This window comes from Sus scrofa, chromosome 12, assembly GCF_000003025.6.
Source record: "Sus scrofa isolate TJ Tabasco breed Duroc chromosome 12, Sscrofa11.1, whole genome shotgun sequence".
Classification (NCBI taxonomy): Eukaryota; Metazoa; Chordata; class Mammalia; order Artiodactyla; family Suidae; genus Sus; species Sus scrofa.
This window is the reverse complement of record NC_010454.4, coordinates 44,042,292-44,068,736: the sequence shown is the minus strand read 5'-3', so window position 1 is coordinate 44,068,736 and position 26,445 is coordinate 44,042,292. Positions and strand designations below refer to the sequence as shown.

Genomic DNA, 26,445 nt, shown 5'->3' with positions numbered 1-26,445 from the left:
AAAGCAAGTGCCACCTTCAAAGTCTTGTTGGAAGAAATCCTGCCATTTGGAGCCACTCCCCAGGGCCTGCTGCCTCCACGAGGGTTTTTGCTGTTGTTAATTCATTCCTTTTTCTTTCATCTGTAAACATCTTAGTGTATTTCTCTAAAGGGTGAGGATTCTTTTGTTAGCACCATCAAGATGCTAAAAAATAATGATATTTAATTATTTAAAACTTCAAATATCTAGAAAGGCTCCCAACTTCCAAACAGGAGCTCTGGACCATTTGGGGACCCCTTCGGCAGTCTGGGGAGGTCCTCAATTCCTTTCCGAGAATAATGCTTTTATTTATTTTTTATTTTTTTGTCTTTTCTAGGGCCACACCCACGGCATATGGAGGTTCCCAGGCTAAGGGTCTAATCGGAGCTGTAGTCACTGGCCTACACCACAGCCACAGCAACTCCAGATCCGAGCCGTGTCTGTGACCTACACCACAGCTCACGGCAACGCCGGATGCTTAACCCACTGAGTGAGGCCAGGGATCGAACCCTCAACCTCATGGTTCCTAGTCAGATTCGTTAACCACTGGGCTGTGACGGAAATTCCAAATAATGCTTTTAAATGCATAAAACAGAGCACTTAGGACTACAAAGGAAATCAATTATTTTTAAATACACTTATTAAAATATGATTTAACATTGTGATAGAGCACTAAGAGCTTCTTTATGAAAGCACTAAACAATGTCTAGCCACGGGTCTCATGTCTTTGAAGTTGTGACAAGTATACACTGCTTTTTCAGATGGCTCTACAACTGTCACGTGGCATGAAAACAGCTGTGCTTTCCACTGGTGACCTCATACGTATTTGCTAAGATGACGGTGCCTTGTTGCCTACTTTCAAATTGAACAACATACTAAATTTCAGTTAAGGTTAATGGAAAAAAAAAAGATATGATATTTTTTTCCTCTCCAAATTAATGCACCCCCTGAACTCTATCTACAGGAACCCTTAGGGACAGGAGAATGTGGGGCATGAAATGAGACTCATTTTCACAACAAAACCATTGTTTCTATATCAGTCTTTCTGAAATTTCCCCCAGACATGTGTTTGGTCCCAGGCTATTATCTGCTAGACTTGGGCAGGGGTCCTTTCACAGGCCTTGAGCTCTGTTAACTCAGAAGGCTCAGCAGCAAGCAGGGACAAGTAAGTGCTAGAGGGGAAACACTGAGTAAGAATAACAATAATCCCACTCCTTGTACAGCTTGGATGTTTAGTGAAACCTGGACAAAGGCAAAAACCCCAGGGCATTCCTGTACCACATGCCTCTCAGATACCCAGAGCAGACATTGCTAATCGAATGCTCTCTGCTGGGCTTCCCACCTCTGAGCAGACATTGCTAATGGAACACTCTCTGCCGAGGCTGGCAATTCCAGATTGCCACATAAGAAGCGTAATACTGGCTGTCCTAGTTTGGAACCTAAACCCCTGGGAGCATCTTCAGAGCACAAAGCTAACAAACGTGAACACACAGGTGCTGCTTTTATCCTTCGGGGCTAAGGAGAGGCACTCACAGCCCTCATCTGGGCTCACCCTGTGCTGATCCGTCCCTCCCCGTGTGACCAGAGGCCAATTCTAAATGCAAGGCCCCACTTTCTTTCCCAGGCTCATCTCCACTCCCCTCCAGCGCTCCGGGCGTACACTCACCTGGGAGCTGGTCGTCAAATGACTTCTGTGCTTTCCTACCCCCGGGGCCTCTGCTCAAACTGTCCGTTTTGACCGGAAGTCGTTCTCTCCGCCAGCTACGGTGTCCTAAGCCTGGACAAGACATCCTGGGCTAATCAGAATTCCCTGTCTCCCCTTCTGAGTTACGCTGTCTACACCTCTCTGGTGGCCCCCATCACGGCAGGGGGTAAGGTGGGGTGGGGGCTCATGTTCGAGCTTCTGATAGGGTCTCCCCCAACATATTCAAGCTCCCAGGGCAGAGGACACCACACAGGCTTTGGAGTTGAACAGAACCTGGGTTTGAATTGAGGTTCTGCCACTTAACAGCTGTGTGACCTTAGGGAAGTGTGGTAATTTATCTGAGTCTTGGTTCTCTCATCTGTCCGATAGTGATGCAGATACTAGCTCACAGCTGGTTGGGAGGACTGAACCAGCTGGAACCAGGATTGAACCAGCCCCCCCGCCCAAAGACTAGGTTAGTCCCCCATTATTATACATCAGGGCAGGGACCTCGTCCACCTCATTTGACTGTCCCCCCCCAACACTGATGACTGCATCCGGCATGTAACATGTGCTCAGAGATCCCTGGGGAAGGAAGGAGGGAAGGAAACACAGGGACCTCCTTCCCGTGGTAAAAGGTTTCCCACAGCCAGGCCTGCCCTCCTCTCCAAACTGCTCTCAAACCACAGCATCAAACTGCTGACCAAAAACAGGGCCATCAATTAACTGTGCAAAGTTAAAACCATTCTTTTCCACATTAACCAAAGAGGCTGGGCTGCTGGCCTTAACATCTGTGGCAACGAGGGCTGCCTGTCATTGGCCTGAGGGTTTTGAGGGCCATACCTCCGGAGCTGATGAATAAGCCGTCCGTTCTGGGTAAGACTTTGGCCATCACAGGTCATCACTGAGATCAGCCAACCTGGCCTTGGCAATGAGCCGGTGTTTGGGGCTTCCTCTAGTTCAGCCCCTCTAACATGTCCAGCCCTTTTCAGGCTCAAAGCCCTCAGCCCTTGAGGGGTCTCTTCCCAGTGACCCCTCAGGCTCCACAACTCAGCCTAGACATCCATTCCTCCAGGAAGCCTCCCCCAAGCCCTTCAGCCCTTCTCCTCCATCAGATCACACACTGCAGTTCTTCTATTTTACTCTCCTGCTTCCTGTTTTGTTTTGGGGTTTTTTTGGCCACACCTGCAGCATGTGGAAGTTCCCAGGCCAGAGATGGAACCCACGCCACAGCAGTGACCCAAACCACTGCGGTGACAACACCAAATCCTTAACCTGCTGTAGCACCAGGGAACTCCCCTGCTTCTTTCTTGAGACAGAAAACTCCGCGAGGCCAGGTGCCTGGTCTGTGTTCTTGGTCACCTGATCACCACTAGACCCCAGGAGGCAGCACAGCACGTGGCACGTGGTTTGCTGTTGTAAAACCTTTGGTGAATGAACAGACACATGAACCACAATACATTCTGTAGCCCTGCCAGACACACACATTTATGGAGATAACAGTGGGAAACAAATGCCAATTAGGAAAATGATGGCTCAGGAGCCTGAGAGTCTCAAAAAACAGGGCGAGTTTCCCCCGAAGAGAAGTGAAGAGTTTCTTTTTAAAAGACTACTAGGAAAAAAAAAAAACATATTTTATAAATAAAATAAATCCCACTTTAAAGAAAAGGCTACTAGAGATCCCCACTGGACAGCCCAGAGCAGGTTGAAACCTGCCTGGGGCTCTGCTGAACCCTGCAGCACAGAAAGGGGTTCCTCACTTGCACCCTTGTAACAACCCGGCGGGCTGTGTGGGGACCAGGAGAGGGCACGGGTCTCGGTGCGCACTGACCCAACTGCTGGTGTCCTGGCAGCTGCTGTTTCCTGGAACTTCTAAAGAAGAAAGGACACACCTGCTGATCTGGGTTCTGCTGGATGAGGGGCAGCCACTCCCATCCGAGCAAAATAAGGCTGCTCTTACTTTTTGGAAAGTTGGTCACTGTTGCAGAAGCACCCAGGGGCTACTTTCCCAGGCAAACCACAGAGGGGCCTCCTGGCCCAGCCCCAGGGGCCTCCAAGAGAGCCTTTCATGGGTAGCGTCATTTTCTCTTAACCACAAAACCGCAAGATATAAATTCTGCAGAACAGAAGAGCACCTGGGGTTTCAGCGAAGGGACTAGCCTCGAGAGGGGAAGAGCCATGAGCACTCTGGCCGCAGGGGGAACCCTGGGCTGGAACAAAAGTCTTCCTGGGCCTCCAATATTCTTTTGCTTCACGAGTGTGCAACCCGCCCCTGCCCTGACGCTCAGCCTGATTTATAGAAGGAGCAGAAGAGCATCCTGTCAGCCCACAAACAGCTGGTGGCTATCACCGAGACACCGTACCCAGCAGGCGCTCACTAAGTGTCCTAGGCGGCAAGACCGAGGCTCTGGTCCCAGCTCTGACACTTAAGATCAAGTCTCCTGGGGAAACCCTTAGCTCAGCTTCAATCTCGCCATAAAAAAGGGTATCATTTTATGGAAATTGGGGCCAAAGTAACCATATGTGAAAGGGCTTGGACCAAGAACAAGAACACAGGCACCAGTAGGTTACTGCTGTTTACACCAACTACATCCAAGACATGGTGCAGCTCTGAGGAGGAACTCCAGCTCTCGAGCCAGTTGATGTGGCCTCAGGACCCCTTGCCACCACGCTCTCTCAGCAAGTGAACACAGATTGAACGTGTCAGCCTCAGTTTCCCCACCTGTAAAATGGGGCTGATCTCCCTCAAAGGGCTATTGTGAAAATTTAATGAGAAAATGTGGATGTAAGATGTCCAGGAGGGAATTCCCATCATGGCACAGCAGAAACGAATCTGACTGGTACCCATGAGGACGCGGTTCGATCCCTGGCCCTGCCAGTGGGTTAAGGATCTGGCAGTGCCATGAGCTGTGATGTAGGTCACAGACATGGCTTGGATCTGACATTGCTATGACTGTGTCGTAGGCCAGTGGCTACAGCTCCAATTCGACCCCTAGCCTGGGAACCTCCATATGCCACGAGTGAGCACCCCCCTGCAAAAAAAGACAAAAAAAAAAAAAATGCCCAGCACAGTGCCCAGAATAAGGAAATGCACTCAGTGGCAGCTGTGATGGGTGTCGTACTCACTCTGGAGATGGGGCTACAGAAGACCCAAATGCTGGCGCTGGTCTTTAGGACAACGCGGGTGATACAGAGCAGGGACATTCATTCATTTTAAAGGTCTGAGGGTCAGGACCCAGTTCACAGGTTGCCTCCAGGGAACCTGAGCCCCCCTTCTTCTCGGAATGCTCGCACCCCCACCATCAGCACCAGAGGCGGTGGTTGGAGTGGAACGGCATCGACTGGTGAAGCTGTTTGCCTTGGATGAGCACCCGCAGCCCAGCCTGGCACCTGATCAACCTCAAATATAACCTGCCACAGCGGCTGCTCTGACATGACTCCCCCACAGGTCTCCCGGATGAGGCTGCTGTGAGCCTCGCGTCCATGGGGGTGAGGCTGGCCAGACACCCCTGAAGATCAGACACAGTCAGATCTCCCAAAGCACATGCCACTGACAGAAGCCTCCATGGGGAAAGGACGCAGTTCCCAGAACTGCAAGGGGTTCGGGAACACGAGACGCCTTCCGCTCAGCTCTGCTCTAAGTTTTCCAGTGCGAGGCCCGCAGCCTCTCCTGGGAAAGACTTTCCTCATCACTCTTCCTTCACATTGGACCCAAACCTGCCTCCCTGCACCCTTAGACTCCAGATTCACCCTTCAGACTGCATCGTGGCTGTCACAGGTGACCCACGGGCCAGGCTGGTCTGAGACACAAGCCCCTCTGCAGCTGCAGAACCCACATCCTTGGGGGCGGCCACCAAGGGGCCAGAGCGGTGGCTGCCTTGCCTACAAATGAGAGAGGGCAATGCTGGCCAAAGTGGTTGTCTAAGGGTGGCTGGATGGGGGCCAGCCACTGTGCCGGACTGGCCAGGCGGGGCAGCAGTAATGACTGGGCAAACGTTCCACGGTGGGGGGCTGCCCAGGCCTCCTGTTTAGCACCAGCACCTGTTCTCATCGTTGGGGGGCAGGCCTACCATTACTGAACCAATCTATCACCCCTAGTGGGAAGCATGGGCTGGGCAGCCAGAGAGCATGGGCTGGGCAGCCACCCCTGGTGCTATCACTTATCAGCTGTGTGACAGTGACTAGTTTACTTCCTCTTAGCTCCCTCACCTGCAAGGTGGACAAAATAATTCACACTCCATAGCTCTGCTGAAAATTCACTGCAGGATTCATCAATGCCAAGGGCTTCGTCTAAGGTCGGGAACACGCAGAGCACTCACTAAAAAGGATGCTGTTGATATTTGTCCTGCTCAGCCCCCAAGCAAGGCCCTGGTGAGGAAAAACCGGAGCCACGTGGAGAGCTTCTCACCCCGGCTTTCGCACCTTTGCAGAAAACACATCTTTTCCAGACAACTGGTTTTGCAAACAAAGTCAGCTGCACCCCAAACACAGGGCCTGGGATGGGGAGGTCTCTTTTTTGGGTAATCTGTGATCCAGGCTACAGAAGTGATCAGATGCCAAGACAACTGTCACCCTGAGCCTGTTGGTGCTGCAAGACCCCAAGCAGATCACTGCCGTCTTGGAGTCCCAGGTCCTCCTGTCTCAGGCAGGGCAGGCAGGGCCATCACTGGGGACGGAGGTGACAGACAGTGAAATGCAAATGGGCAATGAATCCCAGGCACAGGCGGAGACAGACACCGGACTCCCACATACAGCAGCGGGTCATCTTAACTATGGAAATCGTGTTGACTCTCGATTATCAGCCCTGGCAGTGACAATAATCTCCTCTATTTATGCAGTACCTTATTCCCCTCTCTCCTGGGATTCTCCATGAAATTTCCAGAAGATAAGCACTGCAGTGTAAGAGTGGTGTCCCAACCTTCACACAACCCCAGATCCCCTAAGCTTATCATCCTCCCCATAAAACCATTTCGTATAACTGAAAAAGTCACAGATCCTTCTAGACTCTTGATGGGAGAAAACAAGAGCTATGTCGACATGTGGGTACTGGGCAGCCGGCCTGGCTCACTCACTGGCTGAGGGACACCCGCCCACCCAGCCTGCAAACAGCCACGCGCAACTCTGAGTCCAGGCTCAGTGTGATGACAAGTACGGCTTAACACTCACAGTCACTCGTAAACGGTCAAAGCACATGTGCTAAGAAATCCATGAGACTTAAAGGCGTATATTATTATTCCTATCTTTTTTCGTTTTTGACCATGTCTGTGGCATGAAGAAGTTCTGGGGCCAGGGATCAAACCCGTGCCACTGCAGTGACCTGAGCCACAGCAGTGCCAACACCAGGTCTTAATCCATTGCACCACCAGGGAACTCCCTATTTTCCCCATCTTACAGGAGATAAAACTGAGGTACCGAGAGCTCTGTAACTTTTTCAAATCACAAAGGGACTCAGACCTCAACACAGAGCCTATTTCTATCTTCCACACCATCTCCCCAAATAACAACTCCTGCCTCCCTCTGCTCATCTAAGCTGTCCTGACGGGCACAAGCCAGGTGTCAGTGGGCAGGGTCTTTCTCTGGTGCAGCTTCGAGTCCCAGATCTAGCCACGTCCAGACTGTTTCATGCAGCGTAGCTTCTGAATGAAAGCCACAGACTACCCTATACTCTCCAAAGGTGTCCAGCCCTCGTGGGCCACCACGCCTGGTCCTGTCGTGCAAGAACCTACTCTCTGGGTTGTTCCCGATCCCTGGCTCCAAACCAGCTCTGAACTCATTAAAGCTAGTCACCACTCTGTCGGCACCTGGGGTCACCCCTTCCCAGGAGACCCCTATGTACTTTGCGGAATGAGGCAAGGCACCTGGACAGCCCCGCCATATGTCCACGCCCTTTCCTCGGCTCGCTCAGCCCTCCAGCCAGCAGCCACGTCCGGGGATCAGCCTCCAACTCACCCATACCTCAGGGACCTTGGCTCCCTCCTCCCAGATGGGCCCACTGTACTCTTAAGAGGATGTCCAGGGAGTTCCCGTTGTGGCTCAGCGGGTTAAGAACCCAACTAGTATCCATGAGAATGCAGGTTCAATCCCTGGCCTCACTCAGTGGGTTAAGGATCCAGTGTTGCCACAGGTCACAGATGCGGCTTGGATCCTGTGTTGTTATGACTGTGGCATAGGCTGGCAGCTGCAGCTCTCACTTGATCCCTAGCCTGGGAACTTCCATATGCAGCAGGTGTGGCCCTAAAAATAATGATTAAAAGAAATTTTTTTTAATTGAGAGAAAAAGATATCCAGAGCACTCTTTGCTAGTGCCAAGACTCCTTCCAGCCCATCCAGAGCTTCAGGAAGCCGCCAAAGCTCTTGGGACTTACTCGAGGCTTCCTTCTCTGGTCCCTGAAGCTCTGGTGTGCCCTCCCCAGCCCCGGCTGGCGCTGCCCAGGCCTTGCAGTCATTCCCCTTCCTTCTCCCAACTCCTCCCCGCAGCTGGAATGTGCTTCTGGGGACCTCCTGCCAACCCAGCCTGCTAAGCAATCTGGTCTGGCTGCCACGGCCAGCGTGTTGCAAAACGATTTCTGAGATTGTAAGGAGGCCTCTGGGGGTCGTGACGCAGCTGAAGGCTCCCCGCACGGGTGCGGCCAAGCACGGGCTCTGCTCCAAAAGTGCGGACGGGCAGCCCTCAGGGCTCCGGAGTGCACCCAGGGGGGCTGCCATGGGCGGGCAAGGGGCAGAATGAGCGAGCATGCCAGGGAAAGCAAGGCGAGCAGAGGAGAAAGGGACCTCACTTCCCAAGCCCAGCGTTTCACAACCAGCCATCCCGTGCCCGCTCCGGTATGCACCCGTGCTCTCCCGTGGAAGCCACCGGGCGTGTGCATTTGTGCAGAGACAACCTCCCCACCGAGCCTCCCACCAGCAACCCTGCCCTGACGTCAAACTCGAAGTCAGGGAACTTCAAATACAAACAAACAAGTCTGCCCCAGACCACAAGTGGAGCAGTTCCCAAGGAGGCCAGGAGTGAGAGGGCCAAGGCTGGGGACTCAGGGCCTCCCTCCCCCCTCCCCGGCTCCACTGGGGCTTCGGGCTCTGGGCCCTGACAACCAATGCAGATGGGAGCTTCGAACCCAGGCTGAGACAACACAGGACCTGCCTGCGGCCTCGCTGATGGATGTGGGTGCCCAGGGCCAGCACAGCAGTGGTGCAGGAGACCCTGCCCAGAGGCATTGGGGAGTTTGCTTATTTCCTCTGTGCAATTAGCACCCCATTAGATAGCATCACTCCTTCTAATTGCTTGGGTGCCAGGTGTGAGTTGGCAGGAAAGGAGGACTGATGAGGCTTAGAAGGACTAAGCTTCCAGGGCAAGGGGGCGCTCAAGCTGGGCCAGGGTGGACGGCAAAGGGCCCGCGTTTTCCCAGCAACACCTGCTATCCTGTCTCATGTTCCACCGAGGCCTTGAGACTCAGCAGGAAAGGTTTTCAAGAGGAAGGCACTCCCCTGACCTAAATATCCTTCTCAAGCTCCCCGCTGAGAAGCCAAGGGTGGGCCCAATGAACGTGTGCTTCAGAAAGTGACCTTGGCCTGAAAAGGCCGGTGAATGAACAGTCTCAGGGCTGCCTTGGCAGGTTTGTTTCCTGCCTCAGCAAAGTTCAACGCTATAAGCCCCCAATATCCCATGTGCATTTTAGAACCAGTGGTCCTTAGGGGCAGGGGGGACAAACCGGACTAAATCACGAGAAAGCCAGACACTCGCTTCAATCCCTAACTGTCCTAGATCTGAAGCGATGGCCCAAGAGAAGGAAGGAGAACCTCTGCACAGCATCCATCCATCAACAAGTGGTTGAAAAAAAATTGTTCCTGTCACTAAGCACCAAAAGAGGCACCAAGATGGGACCATGAGCAACTAGTGCACAAGCTTGAGAAACTCACACAAGTGGGGGTGATGGATCTGACCGCAGACAGATCTGACCGGAGGACCGAGGGAGGCAAAGAAAGGGAGCAGGTGTGCCCACCCTCTGAGCGTCCCCGCTGGCCCCAGTGCTCCATGCACCTGCTGGGAAACGGGGAGAGCAGGTGTTAGGAACCACAAACCAGACCCTCCATCGACACCGCCCTTGTCCCAGTTCACACACTTACTCCATGCGCTTGTCTGAAGTTCACCAGCCCACAGAGCATGATTAGCTCTCAACCCCTCAGGCACAAGAGGTAACCCCAGGGAATTCCAGACGTGGCACAGTGGGAGGGACCTGGGTGTGAATTACCAGACGGAGGCCTGGACAAAGGGTAGAGGCTGCACCTAACACGAAGGTGGGTTTCTGCCAATGGGCCCACACCTTTACCTACCCTGAAGACCTGGGGGCCTGAAAGCTACTAGAGGGGAGACGGGGGAAGGGGAGACACTGCAAACTGATCTGAAAGCACTTGCTATGAATAGGAGGTTGTGCCAGATGCTGGGCAGAGAGGAGTTCTTCTTTTCCGAGAACATGACTGCCTAGCCTAACATGACTGAGGCCATCTTGGAAGGATAAAGGACAGTGCCGGGGGTCAGGGCAAGGACAGGTGAGCTCCTCGAATACCAGAGGTTGACCAATGTGATGGCAAATTCCTCTGGCACGATGGGTGTCTGGCTTCTTTTTCATTCAAGGGCTGATTTTTGGGGGGTGGGGGTGGGTGGAGATAGCACTGTGCCTGGTGATGAACTGGTCTGAGTCAACGGTTCTCAACCCTAATTTTATGTCCACGTGATCGACCTGGGATGGGGTCCCAGCATGGCTCTTGGGGTGATCTGGGCCCCACTTCCAGCTTCCCTTGAAATTAGCTACGTGTCACAGTTCTGGTCAATGAGGCATGAGGACATGTCCTCTGGAAATGCTGGGAAAGTGCCTGCCTTCCTCACAGGTGGCCCAGTCTCTGGGGCATCCCACAGTCCCCCCTCCTGCTTTGAAGAGTAGCACTGCCAAGAGACCCCAAACTTCTCACAACAGGAGAAATGTAAGGGCCTGTCTGTGGAAGTCACATCTTCTATTACTTGCAACCGAAAGCAGTCCTTACTGTTAACTTTTATCAGGCCTGCACTACCTCAAACCTCCTTCCAAACCTTCTAAGGCTTCCTGTTTGCTTCCAGAAAACCTTTCAAAGCAAAAAGAAGATGTCTCTCCATTCTTTTTGGTTTTTGTTTTTGCTTTTTTTAAGGCCACACCCGCAGCATATGGAAGTTTGGAAGTTCCTAGGCCAGGGGTGGAATCAGAGCTGTAGCTGCCAGTCTACACCACAGCCACCGCAAAGCAGGATCCAAACCTCCTCTGCGACCTACACCACAGCTCAGGGCAATGCCAGATCCCCCACCCACTGAGTGAGGCCAGGGATGGAACCCGAATCCTCATGGATACTAGTCAGGTTCACTTCTGCTGAGCCACGACGGGAACTCCCTATCTCTCCATTCTTATTGGGACCACATGCCACTTGAAAGGATTCCTCCAAAAGTCTTTCCAAATTTCAAAGAGCAGCTACATTTTTATGAAGGCTAATTTATCTTTTTTTTGGGGGGGGGGTTTGTATTTATTTCCTAGCTAAAAAATCCTTGCCAAGTCCATATTCACAGAGTCGTTCTTCTATATTCTGTAAGTTTTATAGTTTTGTTGGGGCTTAGGTCTATAAACCATTTTGAAGTACTTTTTGTATTCCAGGACTGTTTTTACCCCATCTGTTCACTAGTGTTTTTGAACTGGATATGCCTCTGTGCCAGGCACCGTGCTACATACCTCATGTATATTGTCTCATCTAACACCCACATTAATCCTCTGGTACTATTTTTTTTTTTTTTTTCTTTTTAAGGTCGCACTTGTGGCATACGGAAGTCCCCAGGATTGAATTACGGAGTTACAGCTGCTGGCCTACCCACAACCGCAGCAACACCAGATCCTAGCTGCATCTCTGCAACCTACACCGCAGCTCACAGCAATGCCAGATCCTTAACCCTGTAGCCACGTCAAGAACTTCAACCTTTGGTACTGTTATTAATCTCATTTTACAAATGAGGAAACGAGGCTCGGAGAGCTACCTATGCTTTAAAAAGGCACCTGATGTACCATAACCCACCCGTGTGACCTTTCAGTACCTTCATGTCGCTCCCAGAGCTGAGGTCAGTTCAACTCCCTGCAATTTCAACCCTGGTTTCCAGGTCTGTTTTCCTTCTCAGGTCACCTAAACCCCGTATTTCCTTATCTCCCTCTGCCCAGATAAAATTGTCTCTTAAGAGGAGAGCTGGGAAGATTTCCTAAGAAGGAGGCTGTGGGTAGTGGAATGGCCATCCCAGAACCCCTGTGAAACGGGGCATCTGAGGGGTCCCAGCTGGGGGTGGCCCCGTGGGACTCAGTGTTTCAGGAGTGCTTGGTTTTAATCTATTAACTTAAAGTCACTTTGTCTGCTCTGGGGGTTGGGGTGGGGAACAGAGCACTGCCAATCTGACTAGAAAAGCCTGAGTGCAGCGCTGATGCTGAGAGCCTGGGAATACAACCCCCAACTGCATCCCTGTTCCCAGAAGACGGAGATGACCCAATTTCCAGGGGTGCACGCAGTGAGGGCAGGGGTGAAGCAGGAGGTGGGGTGTCTTGCGTTTGTACAAAAGAACGGGTGGAGGAGGCCCTGTCCTCGCCAGAAGGTGGTGAGAGCTGGTCCTCCCGCTTCGACACTCACAGGGTCCGGAGGCCAGGATGCAGTGTGTGCCGCCATGGCGGATGACAGGTGGCCAAGAAGACCGTGTTCCTCCCGTCTAAGGTCCACTTCCTCGCCCCTGGAAGCTGGGCAGGGCTCTGGCCGCTCTGACCTCGGAACTCTGGAAGGTCCGGGTGTGTGCCTGAGGCCTCCTCAGGCCCTCTAGACCAGGACAGCTGATGCCACCTGGAGCACGCCACCTTGGGGCCACCACAGGCTTGCCCCGGGATGAGTTCAATGGGTTGGGGTGGGCCAGGGAGTGGCACACAGAGGGTAAGGGCAGGAAAGGCCCCAGTGAGGGGGCATGTCATGAGCAGAAGCCAGTGTCACAGAAGAACCTTAAAAAAAAAAAAAAAGCATAAAGAGCAAGTAGCTGGAGACTAGGAATGGAGAAGGAACAAAGTCAGTTAGGGGGCAGGGCCAGCTCACGCAGGTCCCAGAAGGTTCTGGAGGGTCCAGGAAGGCCACACTAAGGCATATGCGTTCAATCTTGCAGGCGGGGTGGGAACACAAAGGAAGAAACGTGCTCCGATTTGCATTTCTGAATGATCCTTCTGGAAACCATGTGGAAGACAGATGCAAGTGGGTGTGGGGAAACCAGAGCCAGGAAAGTCGATTAAGGAGCCAATCCAATTCAGCAAATGAGAACAAAAGGTAATTTAGTCAGTGGCAGTGTGGGTGGAAAGGAAAGAGCAGATTCTAGAGATGTTTTAATAGCATTTTTACTATAAAGACAAGACTTCCCTGCTGGCTTGTCCAGGGAATTTCTGGCATCCCAGCATCCTGGAACGCAGGAAGCCCGAGCGTGGAGTTTCTCCAGCAAATGCGCCAACTTTTGTTCAACTTATTAGAGCTTGGTGCTTGGGGGAGGGGGCCCGGCTACCTGTCAGAAGCCTTGGGCCAAAAGTCCAAGGTGGCAAAGGCCCCTCAGCCCAGGTGTTTCCCACTCAAGCTCCAACCTGTCCCCAGGCAGAGAGGCGCCCTGTCCTCCCCAAGAGCAAAAGCCACGGCTCCAGCAGTTGCAGCTCTAACTCCTCCAGGGCCCTGGAGGTGGGTCGGACAGAAAGAAGCTGGTGAGAGGCAGGACGTGCCAGAGCGGCCAGGCCCAGCAGCTCGGCCAGGCAGCCATCTCCAGCCCACAAGCAGAGCAGGAAGCACGTGGCCTCTTAAAGGAGGGCGGGCCCAGGTGTTTGGCAAGAGAAGAGCGCGTTCTTTCCTATCCCTTCATGGGGAAGATCACAGGGACGAGAGTCAGAGAGACTCAAGTTCAAATCTCACCTCCCCCACCTCCTACCAGCTAAAGGACCGAAGGCCATAGACAGAAAGTCTCTGAGCCTTTAGATCTCGCCTGCTGTAAAGCAGGGGAAGGTCAGCCTCCAGAGATCACTGTGAAGGCAGATCCACGGGTCCAGCAAACATCTCTTCCCATCCCCCTTCTCTGTGGCCTTAACTGTGGGTGAGGCCATGGCTTTGACAGCTGACCGGGAGCCTGGGACAGGGGGTTGGGGAAGAAAGGCCTCAAAAGGTGAGTGTCCGATTGCAGGGGTCCATCACTGATCTGCTGACGCGTCTGCAGCTCCCCAGGAAACAAGGCGAAGAACTGGCTGAAGAAACAAGCAGCCCTGAGCACAGGGCGGGTCAGTACTTCCTACCACCTGTACAATCCACTCTGTACCATCAAGATCTAAGCAACACCTCTGATACTGACCCACCACCCCGAGTTCCAGGTGAGACCAGGATGCCCCACCAGCGACAATGACCGTCCTTTCTCGCTTGAAGGGCACCAATGAGATGACCGTGTAGCTTACAGGTTCTTCTGCGGAAGCTTCACGCCTGGTCGCCGCACTTCACAGTTTACAGATATCCTCTCACCGACCCTCCCCGCAGACCCCCTGAGACCATCCTCGTCTTCACCTCTGTGCTTCCGCATCATTTTACAGAGATGAGAAACCAAGGCTCAGATGGAAGTAACGTGCCTCAGGCCACACGACGTGTACTGTGTCGTGGTAGCAGCTGCACACCGAGGCTTCTCCAGTCAAATTGTCAGCGCTCTGCCCCCTGACCCCAACCCCCAGAGTGGGCAAAATGACATTAAGTTAACAGATTAAAACCAAGCACTCCTGAAATACTGAGTCCCACAGGGGCCACCCCCAGCTGGGACCCTCAGATGCCCCTTTTCACAGGGGCTCTGGGATGGCCATTCAACTACCCACAGCTGCCTTCTTAGGAAATCTTCCCATCTCTCTCTCTCTCTTTTTTTTTTTTTGTTTTTGCTTTTTAAAGGCCACATCCAAGACATATGGAGGTTCCCAGGCTAGGGGTCTAATCAGAGCTGCAGCTGTCGGCCTACACCAAAGCCACAGCAACACGGGATCTGAGCAGCATCTGCGACCTACACCGCAGCTCATGGCAACCCCAGATCCTTAACCCACTGAGCAAAGCCAGGGATTATAAACCACATATTCATGGATCCTTAACTGCTGAGCCACAGTGGGAACTCCCTCCCAGCTCTTCTCTTAAGAGACCACCTTATCTGGGCAGAGGAAGATAAGGAAATAGGGGGTTTAGGTGACCTAAGAAGGAAATCAGACCTGGAACCCAGGAATGAAACTGCAGGGGGTTGAGGTGACCTCAGCTCTGGGAGAGACAGGAGAGGGGGCCCACCCTCTCAAGCACCCAAAGGCCCCTCACCCACCCACCCCCAGCCCTGTGCACGCACCTCGGTTGACACAGCTGTAATCGGGCTGACATCACCAACAACACTGCCTTTGGTGGAGAGAGAAAGCGCTCAGATAGCAAATGTCACTGCTGAGCTATCCCAGGAATGACAGCTAGAGGCGGTGGCGGGGGGGGGGGGGGGAATGGGTTTAAATCTCTGCTCTGTTGCTGTCCAGTTGCCTTAAGTTACTCAGCCATTCGATGCCTCAGTTTCCTTACTGTAAAATGGGGGAAGAACAGTACTAATCTTCACGGGCCAGGGGGTGCAAAGGGCTTTGCACTAGGCCTGGGAGACGGTTCATACTCACTGTCAGCCACCTTTCCCACCCAAATTCCAGTATCTTGGTACCTTTGAAAGTAGTTAAAATTCTGACATGTTGATTCCTTTAAGATTCTGAGCATGCTCCTAAGTGAGTCCATTTACATGGCAAAAGCTTCCTCAAAAGGGGCAGAGGTAGACAAGGCCAGGTAAGGCTGGAACACGCTCACCCCAGAGCCTCATTCTACTCCTGGGAGCTTAAGGGCGGGTAACGCACAGGTGGGCCTGCGTGACAGGAGCCCCAGTGAGCAGCAGAGCAAGACGAACCAGGACAGCTATTCCGATGTGTGCAGCCCAAGCAAGCAAGCCCAGGAGAGGCCGGGAGGGGCCCGCACGGCAGCCAGCAGGCCTGGCACACGGGCTGTAATGGGAGCTGTTCTCCAGGCCCCGGGCAGGGCTGACACAGCTCAAACACACACACACACACACACATACACACACACACACTCATGCATATCCATCACCCTGGACAAGCTCTAGCTGAACAAAGAGGGACCCCATCTCAAAACAAACAGAGCAGGTGGGCTGCCAACCATCCAAGAAATCAGCTGACTATAACTTATTAAAGAAATAACAGCAGTGAACACTGCCAAGACATTTATCACGTGCCAGCCATCACTTCAGATGCTTTATACATATCACGTCACTTCATCCTCATTAAGAAAAAGCAATGAGAGAGGCCCTAGCACTACGCCCCTCTCACAGAGGACAAGGAGGACTAGGAGCAGTCGCAAGGCACGCAGCTAGGAAACAGCAGAGCGAGGATTTGAACCTAGGTAGTTTAACTGCTGAGTCCACACTCCACCCTATGGCTCTGTTACCTCTGGATGACTGAGGGCTTTGGGGCACCTACTGGGAGCCAGGCCAGCGCTGACCATCCTGGTATGAAGATTCTCATTCATACGAAAACCCAGAGGCTCAGCTCACCCTGCTGGTCAGGCCAGAACCAACTTAAAAAACCCAGGAGGGCCTGGTGCCCCTTGCTGGATTTGACCTTGTAGGTGGGTTTGACCCCGGCCCCAAACCCACAGTTCAGACAGGTACCCTCCCCACCGTACGAACAGACGCATCACTGGCACACTGAACACAAAGCCAGGTGAGGCTCTGCCACCGGCCAGAAGGCCTGAGGAGACCAGCAGAACCCGGGAGAGAATCCTCCAGCCAACCCCCTTCCCCGGCACCGCCTCCTCCTCGGGGGCCCGGCCGCCACATCCCGCTCCCTCCTACCTGTCCACAGAAAGAACCAGAGCAAGAGCCACAGCGGGGTCCCCATGGCGGGAGCTCTGCGTATCTAGCCTTCTGATGTAAGAGCTCGCAGCAGAGAGCTACGCGTGGGCCCTTGCATGAGACCCGATCTCGTTCACACACAGAGTTCAGCGGCTAGTGGTGAGCTCAGAGAGGTGCACTGGGCGCGACAGAGCAGAGGCACAAGCAGCCCAACGGCTGGGCAGGACCACGCACATCTCCCGTTTCCAGGGAGGCTGGTTCTCCCATGGCCTGTTTCCACGAGACGCAGATATTCTAATTCACCGTCCAGGTGGAGGAGAGCTCGCCTGCACAGAGGGCCATCTGGCAAAATCCTACAGGGCTCTGGATCTCCTGCCTACCAGTCTTTGCAGCCAGCCCCGACTGAGGACCGTGCAGGTCCGGACCCTTCACGAGACAGCTCAACCCCCCTTAAACCACAAAATCCAAGAATGTTCCATGACGAGAAAGACCCTTCAAGACTGTCTCACACCTATGGATGGTACTGGACCAAAAACCTCAGGTCCAAGGAGGGGCAGCGACTTGGTCAAAACCAGGGAGAAAGTCAGAAGGTGGTGCCAGGGCAGAACCCAAGCCCCCCGGGCTCCCGTCCAGGGCTCTTTCCCCCTTTATGGAGAGTATGAGGCTTGAGTTCCACCTGCTGTGTGGACAAGAAGCTTGGCTGGGCTCCCAGTCCCCTATTTTGATTTTGCAAATCAGGGAGTAATTAAAGCAGTTTATAAATGCTACCTCATCTCACTGGAGGAGGGAGGTGTTCGTACCTTCCCCACGTGGGGGTGAGAGTCACACACAGAGATAAAGTAACCGTCAGCGGCAGGATGTGAACGCAGGCAGTATTACTCCACGTGCAGGCCCGGGACCGTTAGCCCCGTGGCCTCTGTGACGGCAGCCCCTGGCGGGGGGACAGCTGCTCTCTAGAGGAGCCAGGCCTCAGCCAAGTCCAGGGCTGCTCCCGTCCCAGCAGCTCCCCAGGACTCGCCCAGGAAATGCAGGGGGCAGATCCACTGCGCAGGATGCAAGTCGGGGACCAGGCAGAGAATGGAGCCAGTGTTCACCGGGAACTCCTATGGGGCCTGGAGGGTGGGGGGACCAGAGCTTAGAGTCTGGGAGGGCAGCTTTGCCAAGGCTGAGGCCTGTGGCTCCTCCCAAGGCTCAGCCTCCCCCTCCCCCGTGCCCTCTGCCCCTAAGAGCAGAGGAGGGGCCACTAGCTGCAGCATCAGGGCCCTGACCCCTGCGGGGGGTGATTGTGCATTCTTGGGTGGCCTCCCCGAGGCTCGAGCACTAGAGTTTTCTTCCTGAAAAAGGAAGCCATTTCTCAATTATGTTGCTACACACGGATACTGAGAAACACAAACCAAGAGGCTAACGGGGCACCAAGAGGGAGAGATGAGGGGGAGGGGCTGCCGTGGTCCGTGTGCCTGGGGGCACCATCAAAGAAACCCCAGGGGACCCTGCCCCCCATCCTGTCCATTCCTGTATACGAGAGTGACACGGTGGGAACAACCCAGACAGCAGAAGCACGGCTGCCTAGGTGATGCTAAAACCACTTCTAGTATTACAAAACCATTGAACACGTTCACAAAAAACACGAGGAGTTCTCTGTGTTATTCTATGGAGTGACAGAGGCACGACAAAAGAGCTGCATGATAGAGGCAGGGGAAAAAAAACACAGAACATTTTTGCCCAGAAAATGCATCTATAAAAAACTATTGCAAATGAGTTGCGCGTGAGGGGGAAGGCTATAGAGGTGATCATTTTCTTCCTTCCACTTTTCTGTTTTCCAAACGGTCTGCGATTACCAGTGCTGGTTTTAAAAGGTGATTAATAATAATAATACATCTTTAAATTGTTGAAAGAGGAAAACGGAGGGTGGCAGGGATTCTCTTCCAGCAAGAGGAGAAAAGTCTGGATAGAGAGCTGAGGTTGAGGTCCTATCTGAAGCGGAGCCCTGCTTGAGGCTGCCATGCCCAGCCTTCCCACAGAGGCTGGCATGGCAGGTTACTCCACCTGCCTCGCTGGGTCCAAGATGGAGCAAAACCTCACCAATTCCCAAGGAAAAGAGGAGGAAGGGAAGAAAACAACTTGATAAGATGGCATTAAATTCATTTTGCCAAAACTTAAAACATTTTAGGAACAGGGTGTGTCCATCCGTCCATTTAAGAATATTGAGTAGGAATTCCCGTTGTGGCTCAGCAGGTTAAGAAACCGAATAGTATCCATGAGGATGTGGGTTCGATCCCTGGCCTCGCTCAGTGAGTTAAGGATCCAGCATTGCTGTGAACTACAGCGTAGGTTGCAGATATGGCTTGGATCTGGCGTTGCTGTGGTTGTGGTGTAGGCTAGCAGCTGCAGCTCTAATTTGACCCCTAGCCTGGGAACCTCCATATGCCACAGGTGTGGCCCTAAAAAATAAAAGAATATCGAGTAGCCACTGGGTATCCTGCCCTGTGCCAAGCCCTACAGGTAATACAGAAATGAGTAAGACCCTTTTTCCACCCTAAAGACTAGCTTCTAATAGAGGCCGAAGATACCAAGTTAGAAGGAAAGGGGGCATTTGACAAGTTGGTCTAAGATACATGCTGCAGTAAGGAATTGGGCGAGAAAATAAAAATGATTTCCAGCTTCAGAGAAAAGACTGGTAGCAGGCAAGGGTTCTGGCCAAGGTGGGCTTTGAATTGGTTCTTGGAGAATGAGTAAGAGTCCTGAAAATGGTTAGGAAGGAGAGCCAAGGAAATACACACGCTTATCTCAAAAGAAAGTTACAGACGCAGGCAATCATAACAAACCTCTCCACCTTAGCAATAAGCAAGGAAGTGCAGAATGAAAACAAGCGGAGTTTGGGCGATGCTGGCAGAAACGGTCCCTGGCTGGGTTGAGGTGGGTGCGCCGAACTGGACAGCCTTCCTGGAGGGGAGCCCAGAAATACGACACTGCGGCAGCAGCTTTGCAAACAGGCACAGGAGCTTTGAGCCAGCGAGTCCACTTCTAGGAATTTATCCTAAAGAAACAATTAAGCGTGAGCAGAGGGCTACTCACGGAAGTGTAACTTAAAATAGCCAGCCATGGGGAAGTGGGTAACTAAATTCTGATATGTTTATATAGCAACTTAAAAAAAAGAACCTCATTTTCAAAGAACACTTAAGACATGGACAATGTTGATGATATAGCAAGTTAACAACTTAAGAAATGGATTTACAGTATAACCCCCCAATTTACCTTTTTTAAAAAATTTTAAAGCATTCTTTTTCTTTTTTCAGTTCTATTGGAGTCAATTTTTATTTTGCCCCAAAATAAATATATCAAAACTTTAACACTGGAAATACAGGCTCTTACTCTGATGTTTTGACTTTCTTATATTTGCTACAAAGAACATGTGACATTTTTATAACATTATTCCAAATGAAAGTACAACATTCGGAGTTCCCGTCATGGCGCAGTGGTTAATGAATCCGACTAGGAACCATGAGGTTGCGGGTTCGGTCCCTGCCCTTGCTCAGTGGGTTAACAATCCGGCGTTGCCGTGAGCTGTGGTGTAGGTTGCAGACGCGGCTCGGATCCCACGTTGCTGTGGCTCTGGCGTAGGCCAGTGGCTACAGCTCCGATTCAACCCCTAGCCTGGGAACCTCCATATGCCGCGGGAGCGGCCCAAGAAATAGCAACAACAACAACAACAACAAAAAGACAAAAAAAAAAAAAAAAAAGAAAGTACAACATTCTATGTTAGGTGGGACTTCAAGGGGAGGAGAAGTGTGCATCAGAGATTTAGAGAACAAGCAGAAGCCAGAAGTAAAGAAATACAGGCCTGTCTGAATTTCAGCTGAACTCTAGAATTAAGAGCTGGGTTCAAATCCTGGATCCATTGTTTTCTAGCTGTATGACCTTTAACAAATTACTGAACCCCTCCTGAGCTTCAGTCTCCTCCGAATCTGAACTGAGTTAACTTACAACAAAACACCTACTTGCACACTGGCCAGGGGTCCCCATCAACTCTCTCTCAAACGTTAAGAAAGTCAGAGCCCTTTCTATAACCAGAAAACAAGATCCATTCTGGACACACACAGGTGAGGTAGGAATACTCACTTATAAGCTCCACCATCCATGTCATAAGAGCATTTGGGAAAAACAAAGAGGTGCTATATTAAAGCCAGTGCATAACTCATCCCACTTTCAGAAATAGCCAACTATGAAAAGCTATCTGTCCTAAAATCAAAAAAAGATGAAACTTTCTCTCTTCTAAAGATGGTGATGACCAGGATGAAGCCTTGGGTCATAGCTGCAAGCATTAATGTTGTTTTCCTGCCGCTTAAATGGTCTGATTTGTGTCCAAAATGAGGAGATGGTCAAAGAAGTCAGATTCCAGTTTCTAAACAGATGTACGTACCGCAGGGGTCAGACCCCGCTACCCGCACAAACAGTTCTAGACGGCGGAGCGCTGCTCTCCTTGTCTCTGGAACCCGCCTACGTCTCTCCAGTTAGACGCCGGAGGAGAGAACTGAGGCAAAATTCTCTTGCCAGCCTCACTGGGGTGTCCCAGGCCCAGGCCACACCATCTTCTTTCAGATGAAGATGGCACCAGAAACGCCAAGGTCAGTCAGCTGCCCTTAGGCGAAGCGGCCGCACCCTGGTAAAGCTGAAGGTTTGAAAGAAATCTTTTGGAAAGAAATGCAAGCTCCGTGACCAAACGGCACAAGCCAGAGCCCCCACCACCCCCCCGGCCCCAAATGCCAGGCTTTAGCAAACCCAGCAGGATGAGCCTGCGGAGGAGATCCAGGAGGCTCAGCTCACGCCCCAGTTTTGTAGAATCCCAGCATCTGATCCTTACACAGTGGTTAACACACGCCAGGCACGGTTCTGAGCACTTCACATGTGGTAACTCAGTCTCCTGAAATGGAAGAAGAGACATGCACTCGGAGGTTAACTAACTCACCCAAGGTCGGGGCCCAAACTAGCCCATACAAGGAAGGCCCCGTGCAAGTTGGAAAAGGGTGCCTCTTCCCCAGGAGACACAGCACAGGCCCACATGGGGCACATGCCTGGCAAATGGAGGCAGTCTGGATTTCAGCATCCTTTCACCCACCTTATGCAGTGCACAACCCGCCTGACCGTATACTCCCTCATCCAACGTCACACAGCCAAGAAGAGGCAGAGTTGAGATTTGAACCCAGCATCCCTGTCTCCCAAGTAACAAGTGGAGCTCTATTACATAAGGGCCCTGCAAATGAATGCGAGCCAAGACAGACAGAAGCACTGATCTGCGTGACTGAGAGCACCCAATTCTGTGCGTCCACAATGATCAGACCCTCCGCAACAGTGGGAAAATCCTCTGACACTTATAAGTTCATAGCCTAAGGCTTTTTCGCGTTTTCACCGTGGCTCATGGGGAAATTTCTAAACTGTGTCCCATCCGCCTCTGCTGTTTGGAACACAGTGCCCCGAGTGTAATTTAACGTCACTTGAACTCCACACTCTCACCTCCACTCCCTGCCCCCTGCCTCTTGATCCTCGCAAACCCATCCTTCCCGGCCTCTGTAACTGCTGCTGGAGAAAACGCAATGTGCCGGGGGGTTGAGGCCATTCAAAGTCTGGGGTTTCAACCTCCTTCCTACGGCTTAGCATTCCTGTTTGTGCTCCTGCCTACCTGCTTGCTGTCTGGGTGTCACGGATGTCACGTGCTACCAGCCCTCACGCAGAGACCAGGGAGGCGGCGGCCTGCGCTCCTTCCACCAGCCTCCCTCCACCTGCTCGGAGCTCATCACCTCCCATGGTCACTTCCTGCCCTCTGAAGAAGTTGGGAGTTTGGGGAGGGATGGTGGTATCCAGCTGTCCCTCAGCTTCCAAACCCTCATTCAAGTCTTTCTGGCCTGAAGAAAACACCTTTCACCTTCTCCCTCCTCCCCTTCGGGCCCAAAGGCCTGGAAACATTCTCTCAGCTGTTCAGCTCCTTACTAAGGCCTCCACTGGGCTGAGTCTCCCCATGGCGCTGAAACTGCCCTTGAAGAAGCCCCCAGCCTCAGCCTTCTGACGTCCACACCCGCCCTGCTCGACCTCACCAGGGCATCTGGCACCGGGAGGCCCTCCTCTTCCCAGACCTGCCTCGGGCTTCCCAAGTGGCCCGCCACCTCTGACGGCTCGGCAGCCTCCTTCCCAGGATCCCCACCGCCACCTACACGCTGATGCCTCCTAAGCCAGAAATCGGAATCCCACCCCTTCACGAGCTCCAGACCCATCTCTCCAGCTCCCAAATGAATGGGCCGCCCGCATAGCCCAGAGGCACCTCAAACGCAGCGGGTCTGAGCCAACCTCCTTCCCTCTGGCCTTTCTTCATCTGGTTGCCTCCCACTCCCCACTCTGCAGCCTTCCTAACATAATGCTGAGGTTGAGCTGGCCTGCTTCCATCCTCCCTCACAGCAGGTGTAGCTGTGTGACTAATGTCTGGCCAGTGACATGTACATGGAAGTGTCGTGTCATTTCAAAAAGAGTATTTAGGAGTTCCCATTGTGGCGCAGTGGTTAACAAATCCAACTAGGAACCATGAGGTTGCGGGTTCAATCCCTGGCCTTGCTCAGTGGGTTAAGGATGTGGCGTTGCCGTGAGCTGTGATGTAGGTCACAGACTCGGCTTGGATCCCGTGTTGCTGTGGCTCTGGCATAGGCCGTCGGCTATAGCTCCGATTAGACCTCTAGCCTGGGAACCTCCATATGCCGTGGGTGTGGCCCTGGAAAAGACAAAAAAAGATAAAAAATTAAAAAAGAGTATTTAAAGAACACATCCTTCCTCCAGCCTTTCAATCCAACCTACTGCCTGGAAAATTGATGTGACAGCTGGCATTCTAGCAGCTATATTGGAACATGAAGATAAGGAATGGCAGAGGGGTGGGCAGAAATGAGTCTAACTTCCTTATGACTTTGTGGATTCACTATACTAACCCTGGGCTACCTACCTCCAGACTTGTTCCGTGTGTAAGAAAACTTTACTTGTTTGAGTCACATTTTCTTTGCTGATGGCAAAGTGAATGAGGCTGAACTTAAGTTTAATACTCCATCAAAAGCAGAACTGGTCAATAATATCAACATTATCCTATCTGGGGGCCCCTGATTGCTTATTTGCCAATTTTCCCCATTAGATTATAAGCAACTAAATGACAGGAACATGCTCTCACTTGTTCAATAAAATATTTCAAACATCCCCCCAAAATAGAGGGCAATATAGTATACATCACCCCCAGAATTAACAAACGTTAACATTTCATCACATCTGCACAACACATTTTTAGTAAGAATTGAAACATTATAAATGCGGTTAAAACTCCCCTTATACCCCCTTCCAGGGCCTTCTAACTGCCTCTCCTGCACCACAGGCAGCCACTACGGTAAAGCTGGTGGGTGTGCATCCTGTCTAGGACTGGATAGTTTTGCTACATAGTTCTGATTATTTCAACTTACAGAAGTGGTTGTGATGAGCACACATATTCTGTAATTTGACCTTCTATCACTCTTTTTCTTAAATGTAGCCTGGCTGATTCATGTTAGATTTAACCTCTGAATATAGTCATACATTATGTAAATACACCGTCATGTATTGATCTATTTCCCTCCTGATAGGCATTTAGGTTATTCCCAGCTTTTCATGATTAAAAAATGCTTCAGGGAAGTTCCCATGGTGGCTCAGGTGTAACGAGGATGCAGGTTCGATCCCTGGCCTTGCTCAGCGGGTTAACTATCCAGTATTGCTGTGGCTGTGGTGTAGGCCGGCAGCTGCAGCTCCAATAATTCAGCCCCTAGCCTGGGAACTTCCATGCGCCGCAAGTGCGGCCCCCCAAAAATGCTTCAGGGCACATCCCTGCCTTTTTCTCCTTGAACACCTGCGCAGTAGTTTTTCAAATAGAGACACTAGAAGTGAAATATCTAGCTTTAGGACACAGACTTCCTTAACTTTACCAGATACAGGCAACCTCCTTTTGAGAGGAGCTGTACCAATTCATGCCCTCTGGCCCTGTGTGAGGGAGGGGTCTCCTCTCCCCCCAGCCATGCCACGGTGCCTCCTGAACTGCTGGTTCCTACCGAACTCAAAGGTGGCGAGAAACACTCCCATCCCCATCTCATTCCTACTGTCGCCCTCTCTCACTTGCATCCCAGTTCTCTGAACTAAGTGGCAGTGGAAACAGGAGGACCCTCAGCCTGAGTTCCTCTTCCCAAAAGGCTGCCCGGCTGCTCTGAGGACGGGCCACCCTGCAGAGGTCCACCAAGCCAGACAGTCAACACCCAGAGCGTGTCAGTAACACATCTCCCTGCAGGATGGAATCAGACTCTTTTCCCTCCAGCAGCACCTGGGGAAGAAAAAGAAAAAAAGTCCTCCACGCCTACCTCCCCGCCAACACCATTTCATGTCAAGCCCACTCCCTCAAGCCCCCCCACCCCAATGACAGATGGAGACAGAAAAGGACAATTTAGAGGTGTCTGACGCCCCCCCCCCACCCCACGAAAGCGCTCCCTCTTTCCCTCCCGAGTTCTCCAGCCGCTGGAAAGAAACACCTCATCTCTCTGGTGGTGGCTTGTGTCTCCTGATAAAGGAAAGTTCCAAGGCAGAGAGAGGGGCCAACTTGTTTATTTCCAAACACAAGCCAGATTCCAGCTGGGACATGTATACGGGATCTGCCCACTGCGAATGGGAGCTGGCGGGGCGGGGGTGGGGGTGGGAGTGGGCTGCACAGAACTGAGCTGGGGTTGTTTATTTTTAGGTAAGCCAGTCTGCCCAGGATCAAGAACACAGCCCCCTCCCAGTCTTGTTTTTCCTGACTGCCTGGCTGCGCGTTTTTCAGCTGGACTTGCCTCGAAGGCAGAAGGCAGGTAGCTGCCTTGATCCCCTTAACCCAGAGACTCACGGAGAAGGACAGAATGCCCCTGGGGGGGTGCAGCCACCCTCCCACTCCACAAACACCTACTGAGCACCTGTTCTGTCCAGGATCTGCCCCGAGGACACTACGTGAAAAGATGCGATGGTAAATACAGTCGTCCCCTGGTACCTGTGGGAGATTGGTTCCAGGACACACCCCACCGCCAGATACCCCAAATCCAAGGATGCTCAAGTCCCTTATATAAAATGGCACGGTACAGCGGATGCTCAACCCGCCACTGTGCGAGATAAAGGAAGCACGGATGCGTTAAACACGAGCTGGGAAATTGCAGCCAGCCTTCCCTGACGAGGCGACGCTAAACTTGGGTCTCCCTACCAGCATGGATGATGAGCAGATATTCTATTACCACCATCAGAAGCCCAACCACTGCCTTCCTTTCCTGTAACCATGAACATGAAGAGCAACCGCAGAGCAGTCAGTGCTCAGGGAAAGTCTTAGGTTCCACAACAGAAGACCTGGTTCTAACCCAACCTGCCTCCACCAGCCTCACCTTTGCCAGCTCACTGTCCTTGTGGGTAAGCTGGAAGGTGGGACAAGGAACTCTAGCCCTCTAACCCCAAGCTCCCAACCCTCGCTGTGTGGCTGACTCACCCAGAGGAAGTACAGGAACAGACGCCCAGGTATTTTTAACAGCCATTATTATTATAGTATTATTAAGGTATTATTTATATTATATCTTTATGTATATTACATATAATATTATTGAGATAGTATTAAGTCAATTGGTCTGGGGCTGTGCCCCCAACACCTGGCAATGGAAATTCCTAGGCTAGGGATCAATTCGAAGCTGCAGCTGCTGACCCACGCCACAGCCACAGCAACAGGGGA

The 26,445-nt window shown here is 52.1% G+C and overlaps 1 protein-coding gene across 9 annotated transcripts in view; it reads right to left on the bottom strand.

Moving 5' to 3' along the window:
- The window catches only part of KSR1 (kinase suppressor of ras 1), a 208,612-nt gene that overhangs the window by 67,097 nt on the left and 115,070 nt on the right, over window positions 1-26,445 (bottom strand). Inside the window, exon 1 of one of the 9 annotated variants that reach the window (XM_021067469.1) lies at window positions 1,685-4,563. The exons of the other annotated variants lie outside the window; for them this stretch is intronic. The gene's annotated coding sequence lies outside the window, so the exon portion shown is untranslated. Of the gene's footprint in view, window positions 1-1,684; window positions 4,564-26,445 lie in introns of those variants that run through there. 9 annotated transcript variants of the gene reach the window in all.